Here is a 10,591-nt window from a genome sequence, read left to right on the forward strand (position 1 = left end):
ACACACACACACACACACACACACACACACACACACACACACACACACACACACACACACACACCCTTGAAAGAAAATGACAGATTCAGACATTGAATGACATCTCAGCCATCCTTCACACCCCAGCAAAAAAAATGGCTGAGTTGAAGGTGAAAAGATGTCAGGGCGTCCACTTGAAAATCAGCAGCAAAATAAAAGCTTCTTTAAAGGTTTTTATATAGCTAGGTAACATACCATGACAAAATTGTGCCCCTGACAAATTGTTAGTAAAAAAACATTGTCTTGTTATGGATCCTGGTGAGAATGCAGCCATCCCTGCTAAACAATCTAAGATCAGTTTTCACCTAGATGTGCAGCAGCAGGGATAACTGAAGGGACATGTATCATGTTGCGCATTTAATCTTTTGGACTAATTCTTAAATAGTAGTCAAAAGTAATTTGATCACATTCTTTATTGAGGGTTAAGGTAATTGTCCAACACTGCTGAAGTCTTCACTTCACTTTAAAAATTTGTATTTGGGTAATGTTTTTTAAGAAAAGCCTGACCAGGGTCTGGGGTTGCAAATTAGCCTATTGGCTAGAAATCTTTTATGCAACACATCTACACATCTACATTGTTGGCAATGACTGTGATAATTATGCATGTAATAATATGCACTGCATTGTCCCTGACAAATAAAGAATAAAGAATAATGCTCTCTGCTCAGATTGACTTGAACTGAACATGTTTGTTTCACGTCTATTCGAAAAATCTCAACATTAACTAACCTTACACTGTGCGGCATCAGAGCCGGTCTATGTCTGGAGTCTAAATGACATGTATCAGCGTGAGTCTCTTTAGTGTGAAACTGTCTGAAATCTCAACCAAATCCGATTCTAACGTTGTTTTTTAGGGTCAGTTTGGCCTTGACTTGTTATATGACTGGATTTCTGAAGTGGCACACTATTCCCACCCGGGGACAGTATTCACAGCACATGCATGTACTTCCTGCTGTAACACAAAAACAGGGCAGTGCATCTTGTGAACACAGGCAGAAATTAATTGACATCTATACTGCTTTGCAGTTTGGTTATTTAGACACTACTGGAATATTGACTTTGCAGGTCAACATTTAGTGTTGTAGGGGCAGCCTAGGGGTTTAAGATGTTGACCATGTAACCGCAACGCACCCTACATTCAGGACCTTTGGTACATGTCATTTTCTATTAAATCTTTACTGTCAACCCTCTAAAAGAGGAATAAAACGCCCCAATTCCAGAAAACAATATTTCTCTAAAATGGAAATGGACCGCATTTATTTGTATAATAAAATATTCTCGTTCATTTCTGGGTACTGCAATGTCCAAATTTGTTTTTTTCTTTTTTATCTTCATCCCATGAAATTACTCTGATAATGCCAAACAAGAGATAGACATAAACAATAAATTACTTGAACAGCAAACAAACAACACAAAAGACCAAAAAAGACAAGGGAAAACCGTCCCTGAAGTGATTTTTGAAATAAATTGAACCCTTAAACCAGTAGTTGACCTTTACAACGACCAGTGGCCATTAAACACAATGGGAAAACAAATAGCACATGAGACTAATAGATTATTGAATGGAAAAAGAAATGTGTACTTTCACTCTTACAACAGCTCTGTCTCTTGCTGTGACTACAAATCACTGATGTCCATGCACAGAAGTAATTTCTTTTGCTTTCATCTTTTAATCATTACTGTGCTGAAAACAGCATTAAATTACAAGCAATGGAAGCCATACCAAAAAAAAGAACCAATGTTCCCTCTGCGCTGATAGCTTGGTGACCTCTGGGTTTATTGATTTATCATAAAGCAGACCTAATATCTTGTTATCCGTCACTGCTACAGTTGTCCCCAAAATTGCATTCAATATACCTGGAGCTGTACTTTTTGATAAATGATACTATTTCTATGCTGGGCTTTTGCCATACCTTTAGTGAATTACAGTAATTGCCCTTAACTGGTGCAGCTTTTTGGTGATTTTCAGAGAGCATGATCACTTTCCAGTGAGGTCCTCTTTGAAAAATGATCTTTCAGTCCCCAGAGTTTTACAATATGCTCTTATGCTTTACCTCCTCTCCTCCAAAATCACCCAATACTTACACAGGTACAGTATTTTTAGACCTTATTGGCTCCGATTTAGCCAAAAGCGTGGGCTACGCCATGTCATCCGAGGTCAGGTTGGAAGGTTGTTTTTGAGGATCCCATCGGAGCCAATTACACACAAGATGTATGCACTCACCATGCTGTGAGCTGCTCTGGATAAAAGTATCCTCTGTGTGACATATGGCTATCACAATGGCTGTCCTTCAACTGGGTGACCCAGGTTTAAACCCCTGTGGAGGCAATATCCTACTTTAAGGCCCGCACACACCAGCGTTTTAAAGAAAGGTAGGTAAGAAAGGGTCCCAAGGTAACAAAATCTGCCTTCCAGCACCTTTCAAAGCTGACTAATTGACAGATGTGCTTCTCATTTATTTAATCCATAGAAAAACCAAAGTGTGAGAGTTTGGTTAAGGGTTGTCTTAGCAGTTCATAATGCAAACGAACAAAGTGATATGGACATTCGAAAAGCAGTTTGAACGGTGAAAATCTATTCAGCCGCTGTGGAGATATCAATCTCTAAAGCCAAGAATACTCTATGTCTGCAAAAGGTTACAAGGAGCTGTAGGGGTGATTTCAACATAACCGACCCAGAGAAACATACATCAAACATTTGACTGAGGGATAAAAACATTGCTGAGAACATAAAGGCCGTTAGAAGGTCTCCTTAATGTGGATATTGAGCTAGGGAACTTAGAACCCTTGGGCCAGAAATACACTCCCAATGGAAGAAGCTATTGTAGCTTGTCAGCTGAGTTCCACCTTCCAGTTTTACCAGCATTATTTAGACGTTCCCAGGGTAAATCTGAATCTAAACCTGCGCTATGCCTTTATCAGCACAGGACTTTAACCGCCAGAGGCATGGAACGCTTTCCAAGACAACTTCACCTGCCTGACAAAGCAAATCAAGAGCTCCTGCTGGAACCAAAAACAACAGAAGAGAGGAGGAGAAGGGGTGAGAAAGAAGGTAGATAGGGGTGAAGATAGATACAAGAAGAGAGAGCCAGACAGAGAGATCATGAGGTGAAGATGGAGACAAAGATTGATGGAGAGAATGAGAGGGAGAGGTAGCGTAGTAAAGTGAATTAGCTCCAGTGGATAAGGAGCTCTGTGCTGACTGCCAACTTTGCTAATCCTTCTCACATCTGGCTGGCGAAGACACTGTGTGTATATATATATGTGTGTAAATGTGTATGTGGGAGTGCCTTTGTAGGGCAGCGTACATGTGTGCATGGTTGAATTTGTGTGTGTGTGTGTGTGTGTGTGTGTTTGTGTGTGTGTGTGTGTGTGTGTGTGTGTGTGTGTGTGTGAAAGTCTGCATATCAGTTCAGCTCAGCTCATATGGTTATGCATGTGCCTCCATGTATTCTGCACGAGTGTGTGTGTGTATGTGTGTGTGTGTGTGTGTGTGTGTGTGTGTGTGTGTGTGTGTGTGTTCCACCCACAGTACAGAGCTGCTTTCAGAGCGATAACATTGTTACACTGAAACCAAGCCACCCTCCCCCCTGGCACTTTATTGGCTTAGTTTGGTGAATTGTTTCTGCGGAAAAAACTCACATCTCCATAATTTTTTGTCACTGTTTTCAAGGTTGTATCTTCAAAGAAAAAAAGCTTTTTAAATGCTCTTTTTCAGTAAATGTGGTTGATTTGGGTATTAAGAAGCAGGGAGAAAAACAGTTTTTAACGCTTTGCAGTAACTACAATATGTCAAGCAAAGTTTAAGTAAACCTAAGTACAACAAGTAAGGGGCTGAGTTGGATGGCATTAGGAGCCACAGGTGCATTTTCAAAAAAAAGACTTTCTTTAACCCAAAAATGAAACAATTTACAAAATATGTATACATTCTGAGCACATCAGGGATCAACTAAAAAGAACTGAACTCTGACTATAACAACGTAACATAAACATGAAACAAGTGAACAGTCTAAACTGACCTAACAGTGACAAAAATCTCTTCTTCTTCTTCTTCTTCTTCTTCTTCTTCTTCTTCTTCTTCTTTTGGTATAGTGTTGCGTTGCAACCATTACTTATAAGGTGCATATAACGCCACCTTTTCTATCGAATGACAAAAACTGACTACAAAGTTGAACAACAAGTTAAAGAAATGTGTTACACAAAGACAAACACTAACTAAACTACAAATAAAACGAGATCAAAATTCGAAAAACTTAGGGTAAACTTGTCTGTAGACAAACTAAATTGTGACTGCACAACAAATAGAAACCAATGCACAGCCAACAATGTTAAACTATGAGCATTGTGTATGATGCAAAGGTGTCATCAGTTATCTGTTTGCTCATGTGTGTGCAATGGGCAGGAGGTCAAAAGGGCAACAAGCTAAGATGTGTACAGGAGGATTACCAACATTCAAGTGTCTATAATATGCATAGGCAAAAATCAAATATACTGTAATGAATAGATTGGAATAACAGTTCACATATTGGTAAGGATGCACAATTAATCGAATTTTAATCACGGTTTTGGCTTCCCACGATCAAATTTGCGTGATCGAGTTATATTTTAAATGCTTTAATTTCATAGAACGCTCTGTTTTTTTTGCAAAGCCCATCTACTGCTCCGTAACTCACTGTCTGATCATGAGCCAGTCAGAGTTGTTCCCTGCACCGCGCAGCTTAGTTTCTAGATGTAGACAGTCACAGAGGACAGAGTAACGGGAGGACAATTCCACAACATATTCAACAGCTGGAAAACTATTCTCACTAGCAAAGGTAGTGAGAGAAAGCTTTTTTGTGTGTAAATTCTCTGAATAGTCAGAAGCTATGTATTGTTGGTTCAGACTTGCTTCAGATGGTGCAAGTCTATGTAATGTTGTGTCAGCTGGAGTACCTTGAAATTGAAGCAAATTCAAGGGGGTCAGGACGGGGCTAATGTTGTCATCTTTTTTAAATCCATGTCCACATTCCAGCTGCTGTTTTTTGGACAAGCCGCAGTTGACCAAAGCTACATTTTGGTGAAGTTAGGGACAAGAGTGTTGCAAGTCAAATACATCAGGAGAAATGAGATTAACGTTGCTTGAGTTTGCGTTGTGATGTTAGGTTAGTTTCAAATTAAAGTATGCAGGGTAGGATATTGTACTTGGGTATTAAAATATTAGTTTATTAGTATTGGGAAACCGTCTAATGTCTTTCTAAGTCTTGAACTTCCATCTTTCTTTTAGAGAGTTAGGGAAATACTTATTTTGCAAGTTTTTATGACGCTGCATGTGTTTTTTTATATTCTGGCCATTGTTTTACATCACGTTTTATACTTAATTTCTCTTTATCTCTGATTAAGTGCATACCCATTATTATCAAGATTCCTATTGTATGGTACGTACTTCACATAATGGCGGAAAGCCGTCTGGTTAAGAGGGAATACATTAAACTAAAGGGATCTAGTGGAGCATGCTAGGTGGGCCTCTGAGCACTCACTTGGCCGGCACCTTATAATCATAGCACTTTGGTCAGCTGGTGCTGTCATAAATATTAACGACTCATGGGCAGTCCTTCAAGTCTATCAGTGCTGCGCTCGCTCATTCATCAGACCAACTCATCTGCAAATCCATCCCTGGCAAGACTCCTCTTTATCTGAGCCCACCAGTCCACATCTCCACCAGCTCCAGCAATTTTCCCCTCTTCCTCTCCTGCCCGAAGCTCACACCTCCTTTGGCTGTAACCCACTCCACTCTGCGGTTGCCAACAACTGCAATGAGTTCCAAAATCCCTAAAATTGATCTTTTCATCCAAGCCATATCTTTTGGAAATAGGCTAGTCAAAACACTCCACTTCCTGCACCTGCTGCCTTTCTGACATTTCCAAACCACGCAGGCCTTCTCTTTCTCTACATGTGCTTTGACAGTTGACTGCTTCCTTTAATGTACACTCTACTGTATGTTTGGATTCCATCATTAGCCAAACAGTCTCTATTTATTCATCTGTAAGACCTGACCCTAACTCAACTGTCACTGCAAATAAGAATTAATGCCCAGATGACAAGGTTACAAACAAACCTAAATAATGAAATAATAGTAGTGCATCGCTGGCTGTAGCAACATAATGAGAACATTATGATAATTAAACATCCTAATAAGCCTGGGTCATATTTAATCTCTTTGAGCTTGAGGTCAACAGATGTGGAGGATGCCTCATCATAGAAATTCCATTCATAGAATGAAACCAACAGTTTCATGTGAATATTCAGGTTGTGATTATCATTTTGTTGAGATTTTAAACATAATTTTCCTTCATACAGTTCTAGCTTGTAACTTCTGTCAAGGCTGACCTCACTTACACAACACAGTTGTGTTTGTTGTCTTTGTGTTAATTTTTTGTGTTCACGTTTGAATGTTTGGATGTGTTTTCCATATTTATTTGCAGGCTGTTCCAAATGCAATTCATTGTTACCAATGTTTGCTTCAGTTGCTTGTCATTCCCTGCAAACATACAATCAAAAGGATCACGTGATGCACCAACCCGAATAGACGTAAAGTTATCAGCCTTAAACTTTATTTTTCAACTAATTTTCCTACCAGTGGACAGTTCTGTTGGGTGTGAGTTTGTTTTATGATGTCACTCAACTGATTTTTTGCATACTCTGAGTCAACCAGAAAGTAGAGATCAAAACGTAAAAAGAAAGCTAACATTTAAGTTGCATGTGCTAACGCTAGCCAAAACACGATCTGGAACCGGAGGTTGAGGTAGAGTAAGGGACCAACCCCAGAGACAACGAAGAGCTCAGTGAACAACGTGACAAAGCTATTGTGGACTGTGTTACTGTAAATATAGAGAAGATGCTAGACCGCTGTAGAATAATATAAACTATCTATACATGCCAGGATTGTCTCTTTGTGGGTGAATGAGTGCTCAAACTCCCCTTGGCTTGATATGGAGGCAGTTGTTTGTAAACCCTTCTCTCTTGTGAACCGGCTAGACAAAAGCCAGAAAGAACTGCCGCATAGTGCTAAAAGCAACCTTTTGATAACAAACGTATTGTGGGCTTGGAGAAAACTCAAGTTCTAAAATGAGATGTTAAGCTTTAACCTAGGTAAACTTACATCTTTAAGAACATCATGGTGTACTTTGCTGAAATGTGTAATAGATATGGATGAATGGGATTTGATTTGCAACTAAAGAGCTGTAATATCATATTTTGCATCAGGTCTACATATCACCATATATCTATAGTAAGTATGCAACTGGAGTTTCACCAAATTGTCCCAAATCCAAATCTCATGCAGGCACCAGGCTGCATTGTTTGTGGGAATGCAACATAATACAAATGTTTTGGAAGGCGGTATGCACAGATGTCAGTATAGCAATAGGTCAGCAGGTATCAGTAGAACCACTTTTTTGCTTGCTTGGGAAGGTCCCTATCTCTCTTTAAAAAAAAGATGGAGATGTGATTTAGTCACTTTTAATGATAGCCAGGAAAGTCATAATATTAGGTGGGTCGGTGATGACCCTCCTACTGTTTCCATGTGGAAGTCTCATGTGTCAGAGGCTGTGACTTTGGAAAGACTTGGACACTACATCAAGAAAAGGAATCATATTTTTCTCTCTTATGGATAGATAATATGATGGACAATTGGCAAATTTCTGTCTACTACACAAACCAGCTGCTGTTTGTTTGTGCACTTGTCTGTTAAAAAAATTCCATAAAAAAAAAAAAAACATTCACTCAATTCTGAGTTTGGGGAGTTGGGAAAAATCAAACTTGAGCAAGTGCATGAAAGTCCAAAGGAGTGAGTGGTAATTAAAGGTGCTCTAAGCGAGTTTGGGTGACGTTACTTTTGTTGGCGTTCACAGTATTTTCAGACAAAACGAGAATACCTCGCCCCTCCTTTCTCCTGATCCCGTGCCCTCCCCTACCCTTCCGTTCTTCTGCGCACTAACCCCCCCACCCCCAAATCCTTCTTGTCGGTTATTGGCTGGAACACTGTTTGTGTATGCGTTATTATTTCAGTGTGTAATGTGAAGGGTTGCTTGTAGTGATCAATAACATTGACAAGAATTATGAACTATCACCTGAATCTGCAGCTCTCTTGGACTTCACAAACCTTTCTTGGTTTACTCTTGCAACTCTATTGTTGCTTTCGGCTGCAGCAGGCAGCTGTTTTCAGGCGGAAAAGATGCTCCACACAAACCATAATTGAGTATTTAGCAACTAAAGAGTTAGGTATTCAAGATGGAGTAGACCAAAAATGGAGATTAAAGGTAGTAAATACTGAACTTACATTCAACCTCAAACGTCTCATCAGTGTGTGCATTGGTCTCAATGTTGCTACAGTACACTTTTCAGCACTGAACCACAAAATGGTCAATTATAAAAACAAGATCATACTCTTTAGTGACGGGTGGCAATAGGCATACATACTGTATATTGTTCCTGATTCTATCTGTTTCATTGATGTGTGTGAAAACAGTTGTGCAAAATGCATGCCCATATTTCAACCGGATGCTTCCTAATAGCAGGTTGCCCTCACATATAATTCCTGTTTTTGTTGGAGTTACAACACACATGGATAACTGAATTACTGTTATTACATTACTAACAGGTGCATTTGGGAAACCCGGTCCATTCTAGTTTCTCCAGTTCTACACCGTGGCAGCTGTGGTGTGGACAGACAGATGATGATTAAAATTAATGTAATCAAACACAGATCACATACACAATGACCCACATCTGACACATACGCATTCATTATAGTACGTGCTAATGCACAACACACACATACACATGCTGGTAGGCAAGTCTAGTGTGTGTCAGAGTGTGTGTATTTGTTGTATGAGGTCAGTCATTAGTGATATTGGTTCTCAGCAGGTGTTGGTTTGCTCTGTTTCAACAGCAGGATACAGGATTGATTGTGTGTTAGTGTGTGTGTGTGTGTGTGTGTGTGTGTGTGTGTTTGTGTGTGTGTGTGTGTGTGTGTGTGTGTGTGTGTGTGTGTGTGTGTGTGTGTGTGTGTGTGTGTGTGTGTGTGTGCGCGTGCGTGTGTGTGTCTGTGTGTGAGTGTGTGTGAGTGTGTTTGTGTGTGTTCTGTAATTCAATACAACTTTAACATCACACACAAGTGTCCACCCATAACAACACCTTCATCAGCTGATGATTGCCGTTGTCATGGATATTCTATTTTGGTTAAATTCTGTTGGTAATGTTGAACTTTGCCCTTATTATTAAGATGTTGAAGTCAAACCTATATGAAAGAAATTGTTCAATATAGAAGATGCATTAACAATATACTGTACATCTCCACTGAATCACCTCCCAATCAATTAAAGTAAACTATTACTGCTCTCAGCTTTCTGGATGAAATGAGCCAAATGTGAAATGTTCATGGTGGTTATAACTGTTAAAGTGGGTCGGTCTGTGAGTAGACCTTCATTCTTTTGCTGCTTAATAAAATTGAAATATATTTCCAAAAAACCTAATTCAAGATTAAAGATGAACATTTCCAGTTAGATTTAAATGTGACTTCCAAAAATCGACAGGGTGATACAGTTAAATAGTTTCTTGGGTCCGGAGTTCTGACAGGTTTCACTGGATTTAATCATCACCCAAAAGACCATATAACAATTTAATTCAAATTTTATTTCCTGAAAAAGAAAAGTCACAATGAGACTATAGAGTCAGCATCTGAGTGCTTCAGTGGAAATAGCTCCACATATTGTAGTTTCTGCTGGAGATAAGGCTAATGTGGTCCTTCTTGGCGGAAGTAAAGGCTCGGCTATGGTAATTTCCTGTAGAAATAGCAGCTTCAACAGGCTGTAGCAGTTAGTGAGATAGATGGTCTAGGAGAGTGGTGGGAAAACTACAACTCAGCATTTTTTACTTTATCTATTAGAGTGGTAATAGTGCATGATCAAGTGCGGGACACATTCACTCACACTCTCACTAACTCTCTCTATGTCTTCGTCCCTCTTGCTCCCCCTCTCTCACTTTCTTTCTGTCCATTATGTTGAGTAATGGGTGCAGAGATTCCAGTCCATCCAGTACTCACTGTCCCTTTTAAAGGGACAAACCGAGCGCCACATAATTGTCCTGCTGGTCTGTTTGATGTTAAGTGAGGAGGATAGAGACACCAAATATGTCTGCTGGGTGCAACGATGTTGAGTTATACTGTACAGTTATTATCCAAAATAAAGAGCTACCCTTTTATTAATGAGCCATATACATGACTTTTGGGACATACAAGTCACAAATATGACTTCTTCTTACTTAACTTGGCTGTAGCATTGTTACACTTTACTGTAAATATTTAATTTGCCTGTGCCTTGAATGCACATGGTCTCAACAATGTATCTTTGACACAAAAATCTTTAGAGTTGTAATACCCGTGGTTACCATTGAAATAGAAAACACTCATTAAGAAGCTACTTTGTTAGAAATACAAGTGAAGATACCCATGTGCCTATTTTAGTGCAACCAAACAAACTCACATTGTTTTACTGTTATAAAGAAGTCAGGCAAA

This window comes from Etheostoma cragini, chromosome 18, assembly GCF_013103735.1.
Source record: "Etheostoma cragini isolate CJK2018 chromosome 18, CSU_Ecrag_1.0, whole genome shotgun sequence".
NCBI classification, from domain to species: Eukaryota; Metazoa; Chordata; class Actinopteri; order Perciformes; family Percidae; genus Etheostoma; species Etheostoma cragini.